Raw genomic sequence first — 20,834 nt, 5'->3', positions numbered from 1 at the left:
TATTCCTAATACAACTGCCTGCAATTATAAATTAGAAACTTCAGATCTGATACAAATACCAATGCATTACTGCCACTGGGATGCAGATTGTTTGGAATGCAATGTGATCTGTGTGTCTTAAAAAAAACTGTGAAGAAAAATTATTACAAAGGCCATTCTCCATAACAGATAGACTGTTGATCTAAATCACACATATGTTCTACTGAGATATTTTGGAAGGGGTCAGTGTAAGGCTACTCCAGACACACAGCTGCTATTTGACTTTCTCCTGCTTATTTCTCTTACCGCTAATGCATTTTTGGGCTGGGCAGAACTGGTCAAGAGAGATGGTTGAATGCATAGTCATAGTAAGAACCACAGCAGCAATGGTGGTGGTGATGAGATGCGAGATCCATGATGACTGGCATAGCCTAAGTAGTTAGGGTTTGAGGACCAGAACTTTAATTGCTTCAGTACTGCCCTATATAGCTGGACTATTACCTTGGAAGTCCCAGAATTAAAGGAATATTGCCATGTTCCATCACCACACAAAGCTGCAGCAGGCCCCAGGAGCAGAGAGCGTAACTTGCATACAGTGCATTTTCCCTTTTGATTCTCTCCAACCTAAAACTGCTGCTGCCAAAAGCACAGCCGTTGCAGTAGCAGAACCCTGTTGCAGCAGCCGGAGAAGCACGAGTCAGTCCAGCATTGTTATTTATTGACTAGGACAATGTGCTCTGCCTTATCCAAAATGTCAGGGTCGTAATGGTCCCTGACACAAGGGTCTTACAGTCTAAGCAGACAAACAATATATGTGTATAGAAACACACACTTTACAGAACGACAGCTTAAATCTCAAACACGAAGAGTGCTCTGAGGAGGAATTTGAATGAGGAGACAGAGGAATTCCAAGCATTAGGAGCAGCATGGAAAAAGGGCATCAAGATCAGAGAGAGAGAGATAAAGGGGATCAGTTAGGTGAGATTTATTTTAAGTCCCCATGAACTGGTCCCTATATTCCTGTGAGGTGTGCAATTGCATGGCCGTGCACCCATCAGCATGGTTCTGGCCTTATATTGTTAGTGATGTGCATATATTGCCTGCTGGTGATCCGTAACAGGAAGTTGAACCGGGACCTGAGGACTTGAGGGGGATAAAAATGACCTGGATTCATCTAATATTTGGAGAACAAATCTGAGAGGGCAGGCAGACTGGAGACTTAGGTAGTGTGAGGGCAGGAATGGGAGAGAAAAACCTGACTCAGGCCAAAAATAAGAGACAGGAATTTTATTGTCTTCTGTCTGCAACATATAGAAGTACATTTAACAAGCTACTGATGTGTCGTGGAAATCACATTTAGAAATACTGGCCACGTGATCCTCTGTCTTTCCAGCCCCAGTACTACCCCTTTTCCAATAAATCCCAACTCTCTCTAAGTAGACCTTTCCCTGCTTTCTTGGGATAAGGGGCTGTAAGACTAGCTGTATCACATGGCACCACACCAAGGGATGGGCTGCCTGGTCAGTTCCCACCGAAGACACCAGAAGCCAGAGGAGTAAATAGGTGACCTAGTTGTTCCCCGAAGAGGAGACACAAATGACAGAGGGTTAATTTTCCCCCTACACTCCATCCCTGAATAAAATATGCCATGAGGCAAGAGATGACTGATCAGGGATATGTTGGGCTCTCCCCCATCTCTAACAGATTATGGATAAGTGAAGGTTTCGGGTGAGGTGGTAGTCTTATGTTGCCAAACCACTTTGCCCATGTTTAATCTGTACACAAGTGATTAAATAAGAAACCTATTTTTCCACATAAAAGTAGACATGCTGTACATTTATATAATGACCTGATTGGGCCATATTTTCTTACATGTCATCTTATTTCTGCAGGAGAATCAAAGAAGTAAAAGGACAGAGAAGATCTTGTAGGTCATCTAGTCCATTCCCTTGCAATGATATTCAACTTGTATTGTATTTTTCCTCACAACACCTCTGTGAGGTAGACAAGAACTATTATCCCTGTTGTTGTTGTTGTTTTTAGATTGGGAACTGAGGCACAGAGAGATTAAGTGATTTGCACAAAGTCTGAGGAAGAGCAGGGAACTGAACCCACATATCCCAAATTCCAGAGTAAGCCCCTAACCATCTAGACCATCCTTCCTGAAAAACTTATCTTCCGCCGTAGTGTTTACATCCTTCAAATATTTGCAGGGAGTAATCCTATCCCCCACCAGGAAAAATTTTGGATACAGGGAAAGACTGGTAGGGTCGCTGAGTGGTGAAGGGCAGCAGAGATCATCTCTGGGGAGAAACAGAAAAGACCACCTTGAACAGACTCGGAATGATGGACGGAGGGAAAGGAAGTGCAGGAGCAGAGGAGGAAAGGATAGTAATGGGGAAGCTGCAGGCAGCATAAAGCGGCAGAGGCAGTCTCTACACAAAGTACTCCTGAGGAAATTCTGCACCACTGAGCATGCACAGAATTTATGTCCTCCCCCCCTCCCGCCCGCAGATTTCTTTGCTTCCCCACAGAAAAATGACTTTCTGAAGGGGAAGCAAAGGGAAGCCACAAGAGCAGTATGTTTCGGGTGCCCAGGGCAGCCAGCAGAGAGGTAAATCATTGTGGAGCAGGAGGCGGGACGAGGGAAGACCCAGCTGCTAGTCCTGGCTGGGCTGGGGAGGACAGTACTTCCTCTTCGCCTGCACAGCATCCGGGTCAGGCCCACCCACAGATTTCTCCCTCAGCTGCAGGAAGCTCTGCAAACTCCCTCTCCCCCCGCTTCCTGAACCCATCGCTCCTCAGCTGCAGGGGGAGCGATCCCTGTACAGGGAGCTGCATCCCCTTTGCCCAACCCCCATGCATCCAGACCCCCTCATATCCAGACCCTTCTGCTGAGCCTCACCCCCCAACACTTGGAACCCCCCGATGAGCCCAACTCCCCCTGCACCTGGACCACCCCAGTGAGCCACCTGCACCCAGATCCCCACCCCAACGAGCCCCAACCAGCTGCATCTGGATCCCTGCCCCACTGAACCCCACTCCCCCAGCATCTGGACCCCCTATTGAGCCCCGCATACAGACCCCCCTGCCGAGCTCTATCTCCCTCATACCCAGACCCCACCACTGAGCCCCAACCACCTTCACCTGGACCCCCCTGCCAGGGCCGGCTCCAGGCACCAGCCCACCAAGCATGTGCTTGGGGCGGCGCGTGGAGGGGGGTGGCGCGGCGGGGCGCTTCGGCCCGAGAGCGGGGCCGTGACTGGGCTCGCCGCCCTCCTCCCGGAGCTCTGGCTGCTGGGGGCTTGCCGCCGGGGAGAGCGGAGAGCCCCAGCCGGGCTCTCCGCGCTGCTCCCGGCACTCTGGCTGCCGGGGGCTCTCCGCCCTCCCCCCGGTGCTCTGGCCGCCGGGGAGAGCGGAGCCGCGGCGGGCTCCCCGCCCTCCCTCCGGTGCTCTGGCTGGTTGGGGATTGCGGGCCCGCAGCCGGGCTCGGTGCCCTCCCCTGCCGCGCTGGTGGGGGTTAGGGGGAGGGCGGCGGGTGGCTTTTTTGCCTAGGGCGGCAAAAAAGCCAGAGCCAGCCCTGCCCCCTGAAGAGTCCCATTACTATTGCACCCAGAACCCCCCAATAGCCCCTGTAAATCCATATCCCCTCGCACCCAGTTTTTTTCTCAGTACTTGTACAAGTGTAAATATCTGAATATGATAACTCACAGTGGGCATTCTTGTAATTAAGGTCAATGGACCTTAATGCACCTTGTTCTTGGTTAACACATAAAGCAATCAGGTTAAGAACAGAGCCGATCTGGCAAATCCCTCTCCCCACCTTGTGAATTAGCTAGTCTTTCAGTTCAAAAGATGCAGCCAAACCCAGCCCTTCCCTAGAAAAAAAAGCAGACACAGACTTGGAAGATGAAAAAAACCGCAAACCAGCTGTCAATTATTTTAGCTAATGTATGCAGATGAAATAATACATTAAAAAAAGAAAAAGGCAAAGATGCTTAAAGCTGAGATCACAGTCTCATTCTTCACATTCTGGGTACTTTTTCCATGTACCGTGTGGGGAATTAAGCATGTAACTCTCATTAAGTCTATCTGGAGTTGTATATCTAACTCCCCAAGCAACAAACTGGAGATATATATACCCCTCTGAGAACAGCTAGAATTGCCACTGGCTGAGTAGACAGAGATGTTTTTTCTATTATCCCAGCTGAAGAAAGACTTTAAAACCAATGAACAAAGACATGAAAGTGTAATGCTTTGGGAAACACATGAGAACAAAGCCCGCAGAAAGAGAAAGCAGAATGACTGCCATTAATAAAATTTGCTAAAAATATTTATCCTAGCTGTAAATAGTTGAACTAAAAAAGAAAAAGCAAGAAATTAATTAAACTGCAACAAAAGTTATTTCTGCCTCCTGATGCAAAAAGCAGAGTACAGATCATTTTTCAAATAAGCACTTGATGAAAGTACCAAAACCCAGCCTTGTAACAAAAACAGGGAAAAGGTTAGAACTGTTCTGTAAAATTGATGGTAGGTTTTCAAATGTGACTAGTTTCCTGATGACACTAAAATGCACATATTTTTCACTGTCGTGTGCTTTTATATTTTTAATTTTATTTGCTGAGTATTTGCTTGTAACTAAAAGAAAGTGACCTTGTCCTGCACTAGAATAGATTAAACTGTATCATCTCAAAAATATTGTCCAGTCTAAGCAAAAATATACTTCTTTTGCCATTGTCTCTAAATATTCCTCCTTGCTTTACTGTATTATAATGAGGCTTTTAGGCTGCTTCCTATTATTTCATCAGGGATTTTTACAACTCATGACAAAATAACTCTCTGAAATTGATCAAAGATCATTTTAACAGCTGTATGGAACCATGAATTATCAATGACCAGCAAACAAACTTGATAGGATAAGATCAGAGAAAGAGATGGATAGGCTGTTTCTCTATGTGTCATCACTGAAGTCAAACGATCACACCACTGATCTTTTTTCTAGGCCACCGGCCATTTTATATAATGGCCCAATCTAGCGAGGTGCTGAACATCTCCTGCAAGGTAGTGGGAACTAATGGTGCTCAGCAACTCAAGCTCTGATAGAACCACAGGAGTAGCAATTAAAAACTTATGTTTTGAGAAACATTACTGGTTCCAATAGTTTGTCCCATTTTAAGTAGAGGGAATCTCAGGCTGCATCTACACTATGAGCTCTTTACTAGTATAGGAGTACCGGTATACTATAAAGGCAAATCTCTCCTAGGGCAGATCTATACTTAAAACGCTGAAGCTGGGCTGCTGTAGCACTTCAGTGAAGATGCTACTATACTAACGGGAAAGCTTCTCCTGTCAGCGTAGTTAATCCTCTTTCTCCATCACTGGGAAGATTCCTGCTAGAATCTTACTGAATCGCCAGCTCCCTCTTGCAAAGAAAGTACTTCCAGAGTCTCCGTGTAGCTTCAGACCATCACAAGGCACCACCGTGAGGCTCTGTGGAAAATCATTTTAAAGTTTGGCTGCCCAAGCAAATTAGCACCATTGTAAGACTCCTCCACAACCAGATGACTGCCTCCATCCTGTGCAGTGGCTCCACCTCTGAGCCCTTTGTCATCCAAACTTGAGTAAAACAAGGTTCTGTACTGGCACCCACACTTTTCTTCATTTTCTTAGCAGTTATGAAAACATTAACCCAAGACCGTCTACCACAGGGCATTGGCATCCAATATTGGACTGACAGCAACCTCTTCAGCCTTTCTCGTCTCCATGCCAGAACTACAGTAATATCGGCAACAATAACCGAACTTCAGTACGCAGATGATTGTGCTGTAGTTGCACACTCAAAGGAGGATCTACAAACAGCCCTTAATTGCTTCTCTGAAGCTTACAAAAGCCTAGGGTTAACTCTGAACAACAGCAAAACAAAAAATTCTCCACCAGCCAATCCCCGGTCAACCATCAGACCCAGAAAGGAAGATCTACATCAACAAAAAAGAGCTGGAAAATGTAGAATATTTTGCCTATCTTAGCAGCCATCTCTCACAGAGGACAGACACAGACGTCGAGATTCAGCACAAAATCCGCTGTGGCAGCTTTGGCTTTGGCAGACTGTCTCACCGGGTGTTCAACAATCACAACCATCAGAACACACACTAGACTTTTAGTTTATAAAGCGGAGGTAATCCCAGCTCTCCTCTACGGCTCTGTGACTTGGGTGACCTATAGAAAACTCCTGAAAAACCTGGAACACCAGCACCAGCAACTTTCTTCGGAAGCTCCTCAACATAAAGTGGGAGGATTGTCGCACTAATGTCAGTGTCCTCACAGAGGCCGACATCTTCATTGTAGAGGCCCTGATTATCCAGCACCAGCTGAGGTGGAACGGGCACTGTGTGTGCATGCCTAATGTACGCTTACCAAAACAACTGCTGTATGCCCAGCTCACCAAAAGAGAAAGGAAATGGGGAGGCCAAAATAAATGCTTTAAAGACATTCTCACGATAAGCATCAAGAGATGTGGCATCGACACCGCACACTGGGAGACAGCAGCCCAGGATAGGGTAACCTGCGAAGACTTGTCAGAGAGGGAATGTTCACTTTTGAGGAAAATTGCCTTGTCCTGTCACAGAAAAACACCAGAAAAGAAAGGAAAGACAACCGGCACGCAGCCATCGCGGCCCAACCCTGACTTCCAACACCACCTGCAACATTTGCCAATGAGCCCGTGGTTCAAGGATTGGACTCCTCAGTCACCAAAGGATCCATAAAAAATAAAACCTGTGAAAGATCATCCTCAACCTTGTGGAATCACCGACGAATCCACCTTTGTGAGAGGCAGTAGCTATGTCAACGGGAGAAGTCCTCATGTCAATATAGTGCTGTCTACCCCAGGGGCTAGGTCGGTATCACTGTGTCACTCAGGGGTGTGGATTTTTCACACCCCTGTGCGACATAGTTATATTCATGTACATTTATAGTACAGACCTGACCCTAGCGTGGACACAGGTATACCGGCAAAGCTGCTCTTTACCAGTATAGTAAAACCACCAATGCCTCTCCCACCAGATGAAGCAAGCTAGACTGGTAAAAAGACAGCTTTGTCCACATAGCTGCATCTACACTAAGGACTTCTTCCAATTAGAGATCACACTTCTTCATGTCCCTGACCAACATAGTTATGCTGGCAGAAGTCTGTAGTGTAGACATAGTCTCTTTCTCAAACCCACACAGTCTTTAAAGCTGGAAAGGAATCTTTTAAGTGCAGCCACTGTATATAATAACACAGTGTTTTAAAAATCCCAAAACATTCTGGATGGTTTACATTTTGTACAGAGCTCAAATTGGGGCCATATGCGCATATATGCTGTTTAACCTCTTCCCCCGAAGCTGGCAACTTCTGCTCCAGAATTGAAGTTTTCATTTAAAGCAAAAACATAAGTCTCAAGCTCTTATGATTGCAAACAAAACCTTCAAAACATGAATCTAGTATAACTATCGCAGTACACAAAGAGCTTGAAACAATAGCTTTGAAAGGTGGGAACTGCAGCAGTGATCTTAATGGGGTGTTAATTCAGATGCCCCGTTATGTTACTATAAATGTCAATATTGTTAACTATTTCATTGTTGTTCAAAGCATGTAAAAAAATAGTGGCAAACATATTGTGAAGATCTGTACAATCTTCTGCGGGTGGCACTTGGAACAATATCATCTCTTTTTTTTACCCAGTCAATAAGAAATCAAGCCCAAGTTGTTTAGCAGAGACTAGCAGGACATTTGAGTCCCACTGCCTGGCACTCAAGTCAAAAATATCTCATTAGCTGCCTTTCAAAGTTAATTTTTCAATATAAATGAATGAATGGGTTCTGGGGCAGCAGGGTGTGCAATTTAGAATTTTCACCTCTGGAAACCTACTATAGATTCAACAAAGCCTCGTTTGACTTTCAAGCAAAGATGTATTTTGTGACCCCCCCATCCATCTCACTCTTCATTTATACACATCACAAACCACCACAAAATTCATCCCAACTGGCCAGTTTTGCTCAAGGCCTAAAACAAGCTTAATAAGAGCATTTTAGGTCACAAATAAAGGGGAACACTTGAGAGGCATCTTGATCCAGTGGGCAGAGCACTGGAGAGAGAGTCAGGAAACCTTTGTTCTATTCCCAGCTTTCTGACCTGCTGTGACACCTTGGCCAAGTCACTTCAGCCCTGTGTGTCTTTGTTTCCTCTCTCACATTTATCTGTCTTGTTTAATTACAGTTTAACTCTTCAGGCAAGGGACTGCCTCTTACTACATATACATATAATGCTTAGTACAATGGGACCCAGGTCTCGGTCGGGCCCTCTAGACACTACTATAATACCAATAATAAATAATAGCAACAATAATAAAAAGGGCACTAGTAGAACTCTGTGTGAAGCTTGTGGCACATCTGCCTGAACTATCAGCTTATAAATAATCACACTGCTTTGTGGGGGTGGGGCAGAGAAAAGAAGAAAAAGGATCTATATTCATACTGTTTATTTGTATAAGAAGATCCTTCTTACTCTGAAAATAAATGTTTTTTCAAAAAAATGCTCTAGGAGCTGAATCTATTGCATTGCTTTTTTGATAGTTAAAATGGAAAAATGTCAGTGGTGCTCTAGGAATCACATATTTTCCATTTCTAGGACAAAAATGGTTTGTTTTTGTGAAAACTAACCTGTGATTGTGAAAAGCTGTATTTGTGAAACAGCAGTCCGAAGGTGTACGTAGGCATTGTCCTTTGAGGGTCCAGCCCTGAAACTTGAGCTGAGTGGATGGAGGCCCATTGATTTCAGTGCACAGCAGAGATGGAGGGCTCCACCTACATACAGCTCATTGCAGGTTTGGGGTTTAACCAATACCTGATGTTTCATAGGAAGGTGAAAAAAATCCCGTAATGTATCTAATCAAGTGGCTAATAATGCTTCACATAGTAATAAGTACTCCATAGTGTCTTCCAATTTAAGATCTCAAAAGCACTTAATCAATTAATTAAGCCTCTCAGCACTATTTTGTGATAGACAAAGGAATCACACTCAACACTAGTGTAATTATACAGATACTATTTAACAGCACAGCAGTCTAGGAAGGACATGATGCACTGATCTAGCCCAATGCTGCTTCAATTGAGAGATTTGATGGAATAAGAGCACAATGTGGAACAACTGCATCAGAATGAAGGAAAATAATTCTGCCTAACACCTGTACCTGCAGGAGATCATTAGATTTGACCATAAGGTATCTTATGTTGAACAGCTACAGAATATTTTAGTGACCATGACGTAATCCACCAATATTATTTGATTCAACCTCTTGCATCAATGAGTTCTGCAGATTAATTCTACACTGCATAAAACAGAGTTTTCTTTTATTTAGTCCATATTTACTGTGGTTATAATTTTGAGTCCTCCCCCTTTTTCTTGTAATTTAGGGCAGGATAAAAAGAGGAACTGTTCAATTTTATTAACCCCTTCATAATTCTGAATACCTCAATCAAGCCCCTGTTAATTATTCTTCTTTCCATCATAATTAATCCTAGAACCATACCTCGAACCATCTTTGTGGCCTTTCTTGTGGTGTCTTTTTGGTCAGGCTGTAGCAAAGCAATATCTTTTACAAACCAAACATTTCCAGGTAGCTGATCCTTAGGCTGACTGGGTCTCTGTTGATAATTATTAAGAAAATTATGAAAATTGGCTGATGCATTTGTGAGGCTTTTCCATAACATTTTAATATGCTCTCTAGATTAGACATTCATATTCACATCATAATGAGGTCACACTAGAAGCTGTTACACTATATTTTAGTGGCTGAGAAGGTATTTTTTGTGCTAATTTTTAGAAAAAAAATTCAGTGTGACTCAATACAATGAAATGGCTCTTGGGATTTTAAAGTGACGTACACTGGCCACATGGTATTCTGATCAAAGCATATTAAAGGTACCTCGTTATTCACTCCACTATTTCTGGTAATTTGCCATAGCCAGACTGAGCCAGATTCTCATCTCATTTACAATAGTGTGGCTCTGTTAGGGAGATTTTGACAGCCCAGCAAAACGCCTAGGCCAGTACTGGAATATCGATTATTATGCTTATTGCCAAACACATGTAAGTTAGTAGGCCTTTGTAGCAGCCTTAGCATAAGTAGGCAAGCCAGAGGGGAGTGGTTTGAGTGATCATGAGAAGTGAGCATGACCCTGCTGCCTTCCTAGTTAGGCTCTCTTTTGAAATTGCTGAAGTCTGTCTCTTTTAAAAAAAATAGGAAGTCTAGCTATATCTTTGGACTGTTGTTGTGTGGAAATACAGTTGCAGGACCAACAGATTAAAAGTGCTTGCTTAATTGGTTTTTGTTTTGTTTTGTCTTTTTTTATTGATATGTTGTTGATGTAACTGTAGCAGTTACTAACATAAAAGGGGTAGATAGGTCTGAGGAATTTGGCTTTGACCTTCTGGACATCTCTTGGAATCCCCAGTGACAGACGGATAGCTGGCCACTTGAACCTTGTCATTTGACCACTCAAGACCCTTCCAGACTGTGGGTAACTATTGCTTGGGGGCACTCTAACACTTTTGCATATCTGTATGTGCTGGAGATCTAATAAAATAGTAATTTTGGATAAAAGCACTTTGGATTTGTGCCAATCTTTAACCAGATGGACAGGCTGTGTCCCCAGTGATTTATCTCCTGACACTACCCCACAAAGAGTAAAGTTGCCAAGAGCTTTGGGTTGAGAGAACCCCATGTAACAGCTCCATTGACTTCAGTGAAGTTACTATTGATTTACACTAGTGTAAGTGAGAGGAGAATTGGGTCCACTGACTCCACATAGCCCATTTGTCTAATTATCTAAAAATGCTATCTTGTCCTCCACTATTTGTCCTGCAAGTATCACTGAATGCCTGAGGTTACCTTAGCAGCATCCACAGCTTTGCATAGTATTTTAAATCTGTACAAAGTGTAGGCAGATCAGAACCATGGTATTTTTCACTCACTTTGAACAAGTGCAAATGACTGAAAAAGTAGGAAGACAGGAAACTATCAGGCCCTAGATTTTTACCTGCCAAAATGAGAACAGTCTATATTTTAACTTTTGTCCCTACCAGACAAGCTGTTCTCCTTTTGAATAAAAGATCAATTAACACTATCAGTTTCATTTATGGAAAAATTAAAAGAGGCTCCGTGGAAAATTCCAGGAACTTGGAATATGATTTTGTACTGGATTAATGCCTAGAATAGCATAAATGGGGCAGAAAGGAATTCCAGACAAAAATGAATGTGATTTTCCTTTCATCATCAAGAGAAAATAATGGAGCCTGATTCATGCATGTCAATGAGAGCTTTGTCATTCACTCCAGTGAGTGTAGGACTGGGTCTAATGTTTGTTGCAGGATAAAAGCTTGATTGTACAAGGTGCTTCCCAGTCAACTTAAAAGTTACTGCAGGATCAGGCCCTATAATGAGTGGGATGAGAGGGACTCCATGGCTAATGTGAAGGGCTCTTTATAGTCTTATACAGTGGACAAATTGTTCAAGAACAATTAGTTCCATGTCAAAATATTATGGTTGTGATTACAGCCAAAGTCACAAAGGCACTAATGACCTGCTGCTGAAGTACCAGTTATGTAATTGAAAGCAGGTCTAGGGGCTGCTTTGGTTTATGCAGTTGGGGGTATATTCTCCCCTTCATTTATATGTTTATCTCCCATGATCTCTAAAGGGAGCTATATAGCAACATGGAGTGGGGGTGGGGCAAGATAAGATGTTCTTTTATTCCCACATTTTCTCTAAATAAATAATTAACCAAATTAAATGCATGCAAGTTCTGTTAAAAAAAAACAAAACACTTGGGCTATTCCCTCATTTTTCTTTTAGACATGATAAGCCTCATCCTCTCACTTCACTCCACCAGATTCTGGGATGACAGGGAAATTGACAATCATAGTTTAAATGAAGGAGCAAAACTATAAGGTTTAATGCTCTGGCTATTTAGGACAAGTAAAAAGTTTGCCCTGAGATTAGGGGACATTCTATATTGAAAAGCATAAGGGGAGAGAAGAGGGAACCAAGAATAAGGGATTTCTTGACATTGCTGACTACAAGTTATACAGCTAAGCCTCCATCTTGCAAGTGCTGAGTGACTCCTGGAGTCAATGGAAATTGAGGATGCTGAGTACTTACAAAGGTTACTCAGTAGATTATAGGCTTTGGACATTTTCCTAAAACTGTTAAACTAAAACCATCTAATGTGAAATATACACAATGACACAAAACATTTAGCGCTAGAGAAAACTGACAAACTCCCTCTTTTTAAATGTATACCAGCTGAAGTAAAACATCAAAGTACTCCTTTTAATATGCTTTTGGGCATGTGATCCTCGGCTCTGAACAAGTCAGCACCAGCTACTACTTCCATAAAGCCCCATTATGAACATTTTGGGCCAGATCCTCAGCTGGGGTAAATCAGCATAGCTCCAATGAAATCAACAGATATATGCTGATTTACCCCATCTGAGGATCTGGCCCCACATGTTTAGCAAGTGTACACTGAAGTGAAATCTTCTGCATCATACTTCACATTCTGCTCTGTCTTCACCGCCACTACCTCTACACTCAAACTAATACTTGAGAACAAATTGGCACCAGCTGCAGCTACTTGAGTTGCTGAACAATAAATTCCATATTGTAATTAATGGGTCTTATGTACTATTTTAAACACCAAATCATTTTTTCTTCTAATCTTAAATTCTAGGCCTCTGTGTGGTGACTTCCTCAAGGGCAGATGATCAAAAAAAAACGTCAGAAACTCACTTTTTTCCCCATTGTAACCTTTCCAATGTATTCAATAACTGAAAATAAATACAATACTACTACTACTTTCCACTCCTATGCCTTAGTAACAAATTAGGTTAGCCTGCTAACCATGAGCTCCTTTTAGTTTAAAGGTGACCTATACATATTTCAATAAAAATGAAGAAATTTTATCCTTATGGGCTGAATGCCCCAAATATCCAGGAGATTTCAATGTATAACTATTTTTTAAACCACCTTTTTTTGCATTTCAGGTACCCCAAAGATAGGTCAGCTTCTCTGGAATCTAGCTCAGCATTTTTACCACACTCACCACTATGATATCTGAATGTGGAAGTTGAGTGCACATAACATCGCATGTCACAGGCGTTTGTCCTTTAATAGTCTATGAGACCAGGTACATGGGAGTTCAGGCAAATGACAAGATGTTTTTAGTTATACAGTGAAGTTTTAAATAACATTTTAATCATTATTTTATAGCCAAGTACAAATATTAAATATTTTTAAACAAATAACAGACACATACTTAACTATGGCATCTTGAAATAAAATAATTGAAAACCAGTTCTCTTCCCCTTTAACTAAGAAGACTTATGATCAGATATCTATGTTGTCCATGCAAGAGCTGATGGAACTCTTCAAGCTCAAATACTAGTTGATAGGACTCTGTTTGCTCCAGCATTAGTTGAAGGAACTCTTTAGCTCAAGAATGAAAGCAAGCTTACAATGTGTTGGGAGACATTTAGCATTCCACAAGATCAGCTCCTTTCTTAGCTTTACTCGTCCATTTTCTTAGGCTGCCTGGATCAAGTAAACTTGTGCTTTCATCTCAACAGTCCTTCAGCTAAATGACTGACAGTCAGAAGCACTCCTCTTAGGTCTATGACACCATCTCTCTCCTCTGTCCCCTTCATTGATTCACACCTTCCATTTACCACCTCCGTGTGTAACATGGGTGTCATCCTTGATCCTGAACTTTCCTCTCCCAACCCTTATGGGTGCCTATCCCCAATTCTGCAAAGTTGCTTATGCATGTGCCACTTCACTTGACTTAACTCTACTGAAGACTTCATCTGCAGAATTCCCTCACCACATCCCATCTCCATTATGGATGCTTCCTTCTCTGTGCTCTTCACCAGTCTCAACTCCCTAGACTCCAGCATGTACAGAATTCTGATGTCTACCTTTTTGCCCACACTATTAAGGGCAACCATAGCACCTCATCTTCAAACATCGCCAATGGCTCCCTATTCATTCCATAATCCTATTCAAAATTGCTTCTCTTGTTTCAAATGGTTTAGCTCCACCCTTCATCACAACAGACCTTGCCCATCTCCACTTCCCTCTCTGCTCTCCTCACTAATCTATCACTGTTTCTTTCCCTGGCTTCACTTATCCTCACGACTATGGTTGCCAACCCTCCAGGACTGTCCTGGAGTCTCCAGGAATTAAATATTAATCTCTAATTAAAGATTATGTTATGTGATGAAACCTCCAGGAATACGTCCATCCAGAATTGGCTACCCTACTCACCACTCTTGGTGGGAGAGCCTTCTCTGCAGCTTCTACCATCTGAATTAGATTTCCTGTATCCCTCTGTCTTACTGAATTTACATTTCATATCACAATTTACTCTCTGTATTCCCTTCCCACACCTCAGTTTCTGTCTGCTTCTGCTATGCTTCATTATGTTATGCTGGTCATAGGTTTTAGATATAACACCAGCAGAAGGACTAATATGTACTGGCTTAATAGATGAACTATTCTGCTCAAATTAACCCAGTTTAAATTATAGATATGATGATCAGAGGCTCATGAAGTCACCCTACAGGACCAAGATTGATATATCAATGTTAATAATCTGCATTAGTTTTAAAAAGACTTTTATTTAATTCAAAGGTTAAAAGGAACTTTTAAAACAGTTTAATTTATTTTGCTTTGCTCCTTTTAAAGATTCAGTCTGCACAACCAAATAGGACATGTAAAATTTATATATTACTGTAAGCCAAGGATCTCTTGATGACAACCGGCAGAAGGCTCAAGGGGCATACAGGTTACAGGAATCCTTGGGGTGTGGTATTTACATTCTAGTTCACCAAAGAGAGTCATGTAGGGTTTCTACTGAAAGCCTGTGTCACACTGATCATCATAGTCTTTGTGAAATACGTGTGCAGACAATATACAGTGAGATATACATATTGGAAAATATGTTCTTAAGGCTTTGTCGTTAAAGGTGGGTCACTCAGAAGTAGCACCTTGAAACAGACTTCTCCAGACAGGAGATGGGAGACACTTATCTCCCTGGCTTACCATTGTGTATCTTATCACAGAAGTCTATTCACATACTGAGTCAAATGCTAATTAAGAGCTCCAAGGGACTTCAGAAGGAAATTACCAGGAAAGGGTAAACAGCAGGGGGTGGGGTGAAAGGTGGGAGAGGGGACACCCTATTTTAGAAGTGAACACCAAAGGACTAGTCTGGTATATCTGGAGGTGCAGAGAGACATTCAGGCATCCTTCACCTGGGTGAGGCAATCTGCCAGCAGTCTTGACCTCATGAAAGAAGGGACTCAGCAATCCTGGTGGACAAATGCTGTGAGAAGGACTTTGGGGTATGTAGTATCTTATCAGATAAAAGTGTATCTTTTTAGTTGAGTGTAGATTCTACAATGTATGTTATGATTTTATTTTCTACATAACAAATAGAAATATTGGAAACAAAGGGTTATCATACAAATCCCTATGCTTTGCTAAACTTAGATTAGTTTATAGTGAAAGCAAGTATAAGTGCTGTGTGTTAAGTAGAGCTGTGTACCAAGGTGTGACTAGTAAGCTGTGTACCAACACGTGACTAGTATTCCTTTGGGAACAGCAAGCCTAGAAATTCTGTGAGTGACTAGTGGATAAGGGGAGAAATATTGGATACTAGATATGAAGGTGACACTCAGAGGACTTGAGGATTGGAGCACCTGTTACTAGCCTGCAAGAGGGACAAAAAAGCCCACATAGGCTGACAGGAATGCTTGTGTTGCTTGTGGCAGGTGGTGCAGTGAGCTGACACCTGGCAGGCACAGATAAGTGTCCCTCATGTTAAGGGCACATGGTAGTGAGATGCTTCATAACCATGTGTAAACCCAGGAAGCGTCAGAATTACACACACACACACACACACACACACTGCAAGATCCCATGTTATTCTTCTTGCAAGCTAAGGTATGAAATTAGGACTTAAAAAAGATCTTGAGATCAACTCAAGAAGATATTCCTGTCTTGAGTTAAAATAAGACAAATTATTTTTGTATTTTTAAACTTACCTTGTATTTATGAGACATCAGGTAAGCTACATGATACCACACAGCTTGCAATGAAAGTTTAAGTTCACCTAAACAGGTTAAGGCAATATCTCATTAAAAGTTATGACCAGACTCAGACTGGCTACCCCTCTGATACTTAATTGCTGAGGGCACAGTTTATGACCTCAAACGGTCCTGATGTCAACATGATCACCATGAGAATGAAGTTGATGTGGTTTGTGATATCATCAGGAACTTGAGATGTGTATGTAGCTTCAGTTAGGCTTAGTCTGTACTGTAGTTTATGTATGGGGATGGATTCTACGGATTTTAATAAGAAGACTATTTTGTATTAAATGCACATACAGGCTGGGACTTTGAAAGCTACCTAAGAGATTTAGATGTCCAATTCTCATTAAAATTAATAAGAATTAGGTGCCCAAAGGCCTTTAGGAAGCTTCAAAAATCCCACCTCTGATGTTCTAGCTTGTTTTTACATGTAACACATGGATTTGAGGCACTTACAGTACAGCTCTTTGATGGATACAGGAGCTGCAGCTTCAGGAGTGACTAAGCCCCTATAGACACCATTTATTTTCATTTATTTAAATTCTACAATGCCATTAATTAAAATACAAAGTCAACTGAGGTGAAACCACAGCTCTAAAACAAGGCTTTCAAATGTCACAACCATGAAACATGACTTTGTGCACTAGCTGATAATGAGTTTTGGTTTACTAGGGAGAATTAGCATCTATATATATAGTCTAGATTTTCACCCCAAAATATGCTATAGAAAAAAATACATTCATGGTATGATACACACATAAAATTTCAATAACTTGAGATCAATCATTTCACATTTGCATCAAAAGCAAAGAGGCCTATTGCTAGCTGACAGTGTTTTAGATGCCACCCACTATTAAACTCAGCTGTTGAAATCCAAGTCAAACTCTATTTGCAATCTGAACAACTTACTGTCAGGAAGCCTGACAATAAAATTTAAACGTAAAACACTGAATGAGATGAAGTTGTATGAATACTGGGCTAGATTCTCTCTGTTGCCCTGCATCTTCCCTAGTCACCTGTGCCATTGCAAAGTGAGTGTAAGACACTACCAGCTCAGAATGTTAATGATTTACTCCATTTCATGCACTTGGCACTAGTGTAAATTTTAATACACAACGCAAGGAACAGTGGAGGATCAGGTCACCTGCCTATGGAAAAGGAAGATACCTTCCCATTCCACAAGATGGATGTTCCTGATGCATAATTCATTTGCCCAATCCAAACTGTGGTCCATGCACCCTTGGTGGTCCATGGAGACCTGTCTGGTGATGTGATACTGGTTCTCCTACTGGTTTACAGCTGCCAAATTGCATTAAAAGGCAGATAAACAGACATCAAATAATTTTCTATTTTTTCCATGTAAGCAATTGCTGTAGTTGAACAGGTGACTGTGATATGTGATCACAAATTGGAAGAGGCTCACCAGACATTTTATTAACATGAGGCCCACACTAATATACAAATTTTAGAACCCCTGAATTAGATTATGTTTTTAGAATGATTTAAATATGAAAAGTGCTAAGGGTTGTTAACTATTGCTTGACTAATATCCCCAATAAGGTCACATGAAAACTAATTTTTTTTTAATATCCCAGCAATTAGAAGCCAAAATAAAAGTTCACTCATTGACTTTCTTTTTCCTTATCCTGGTGAGGATATTATCTACCTACTCCCCTTCCCGCATTCCCCAGAAAGCTATTGGCTAACTATTTAGTGCTCTAAATTGATATACGTTCAAACTTTTTAAGTCGCTGGGAACTCAGCAGGCAAGCCAGCTAATGTAGCAACGCACTATACGGTGGCATGGGTTGCTTGTCAAATGGTTTGATCCTGCATTCCTTGCACAGCCCTAACTCCCACTGAAGCCTGGGATGAAGCACAGTTTGACATGGCCACCTTCAAACCAAACCAGTCAATATTATAAGAGGGGACAAAGAAAATGAGTGTTGGCCTTGGAAATGTTTAACTCTCTAACTTTGGTATTTTAGTGGGTGCAGTTAAAAAGGCTTTCCATTTTAATCAGAAAGGGCAACAATAAATAAAACTATATCTACTGTACAGAGTATCAGTCACTGTAATAGATAGGCACCACATATGGTAGAATAAAAGTGGTATAAGAATATAAAATGAAGGATCTCCACTTGTATTTCTTGGGCTCAGTCATTTATACTATTACTATACTATACTATTTCTTCCTCTTCATCATTCCTTTTCTTTCTTTGTTTCTCTCATCCTCCTCTTCTCTAGTTCCTTCCTTCTACATATTTCCCGCATACTCAAATGTTATTCTCAGCTACCATAATGTGAGTAGGCTTGTTACATACCCCATGATCCAACACTGAAGAAACACTGACACCAGGTCTCAGTAGTTTCACCCCAGGCTCGGATAGTTTCTATCTCTCCAATGGTCTCAGAGTATCAAGAACAGAAAGGCTATCATTAAGGTAGCCCAGTTCAAGCCCATTAAAAGTTGTAGAGATCAGGATCAGGTTCCTGATTTGGACCCAGTAGTATATGGTGAATCGGGAAGGCAAACGCTGCATTTGGAAGACTCAAAAACATCTGGCAACTCAAAAACATCTCCCTCAAGACAAAACTGAATGTGTACAAAGCAATTGTTATCACCATCACAACATATAGCAGTGAGACATGGCAACTTACCAAGAACGTTACACAAAAGCTGGATGCATTTCATCACAAATGTCTGAGAAGAATATTGGGAATAACATATAGAGATAGGAAGACGAATGAAGAAGTCAGAAAAATTACTGGACAAGGTACCCTCTCAAAAATAATCTACAAAAGAAGACATCAGTGGCTGGGACATGTGCTGAGAATGGAAAAAGAACACTTACCAAATACCGCCCTTGAATGGAAGCCAGAAAATACAAGAAGAAAGACAGGAAAACCGCGCATAACGTGGAAACGAATAGTTCTGAACGACATCAAGTACCTCAACATAAAATGGGAAGATTTGGAGAGAAGGGCAGTTGACAGGCATATGTGGGTAGCCCAATGTACAGCAAAGCATGGGATGGACTAAGGTCTAAGGTAAGTATATGGTGAGCCAGTGGAAGATAGGGTATTGGTACAACGTGCTTCCTGCAGCTAGTCATCCTCAAGAGGCAGCCTGCCACATATTACACCACCTGGAGTCTCTTGTTGACCTTGACTGATAGCACTAGGTAAAGAAAGTTGTAATAGTCTAGGCGTGAAATGAAGAATGTATGAATCACAGTTGCTAGTCCTCATCGGAGGGACTAGGCAGAGTCTTCTAGTTAGTGTTAGCTGGAAGAAGGCATTTCTTGCAACTGGACCTACCTGAGTCTAGGAGACACATCTAGTAGTACTCAGATTCCAACATGGACAAATTCAAGCTAGTACATTTTGGGAGAAAGACACTTGAAAAGCAGTAATGGTGAAAACTACTTAGAGATGACAGTGGATAATTGATTAGTTTTACTTGCAATGTGATATGGCATCTAAAAAGGCTCTTGCAAATTTGACTGCATACACAGAGGTGTCACATCATGAAACAGGAAGGTATTACTTCATCACTTGAGATATTTAAAACTAGTTTAGACAAAAGCCTAGATAAATGGCACAAACATACTGCGCTTGCGATGGAATGGACTAGTCAACCTAATAGATCTTCTCCATCTCTCATTGCGATGATTCTATGAACTCAAAAGAGCTCTATTTTTCATTTTCTCACAGGTGAAAAAATCAAACCAATTCCCTTTCATTTTAATGAGCAGTTTACATGACTCATGAATTTTACTAGGTTTCCTAAGATTTGTCACAGTTAAAGGCTGACAAGTATTTGAGTGCTCATTAATTTTTGGATCCTAACAAGAAAGACCGTGCCCTTTGGAGGCATTATATCAGTTGTATTTACAAATCTCACACAGGAAAAGCTGTAGTAAGGTGACAAAACATCTTGTTATCTATTATACAGAAACATACACATTTGCATATTACATTGTCATGTGAATAAACAGTGTAAGCCATTTAAAAGACAACACTTCCCACCTGGTTACCACAGTTATTTCCTCTTAAAGTATAGGCGGATAAATTGTGATAATCTCACACCTCATTTTCTAATAACTTCTGGCAAATGCTGACTTTATTAATGGAAGCCACTGTTTCTCTTGACCCCTGAGAAGTCTCAAAAAGTATTCTAGGTAACAACTTCTGTCGTAAATCACATGCAGTGTCTAAACTATGTGCAGCAAAGCCTTGCATGCACAGCATTTGCCCCTCAAAATACGAACAGAACATTTGTTCTTCAAAGTAAGCTTGCAAATGCCACAGATATACAGGTATCATGGCTAAGCAGAGAAGTGAAAGAGTTAAATTAATAGCATCAGTCAGAGAGGATGCGCCTCCTATGTTCTTCTTGCCCCCCCATTTCCCTTATCCTCCTTACCATGGCTTGTCATTCCCCTTGTGACTTCCAATTCATGTTCAGATTGTGTTAAACACTCTGCCATTGGGAACTTAGCACCTTTGCAAATCCAGCTACTGAGTTCGTGCATAAATATGGATTTAGGAACCAAACCTTGTCTCCTGTTTTGAAAATCTTGGCCTCACTGATCCGTCCTGCTGAAATTTCCCATTGATAAGTTACCTGGGATGTACAGCAGCAGCTTTTCTCTATAGA

At 41.5% G+C, this 20,834-nt stretch overlaps 1 protein-coding gene across 3 annotated transcripts in view; it reads right to left on the bottom strand.

The window, feature by feature from the left end:
• The window catches only part of C7H10orf90 (chromosome 7 C10orf90 homolog), a 182,281-nt gene that overhangs the window by 27,952 nt on the left and 133,495 nt on the right, over positions 1-20,834 (bottom strand). The window lies entirely within an intron of this gene.

Source organism: Trachemys scripta, chromosome 7 (assembly GCF_013100865.1).
Source record: "Trachemys scripta elegans isolate TJP31775 chromosome 7, CAS_Tse_1.0, whole genome shotgun sequence".
In the NCBI taxonomy this organism is placed as follows: domain Eukaryota; kingdom Metazoa; phylum Chordata; order Testudines; family Emydidae; genus Trachemys; species Trachemys scripta.
This window is presented reverse-complemented; position numbering and strand designations above follow the sequence as displayed.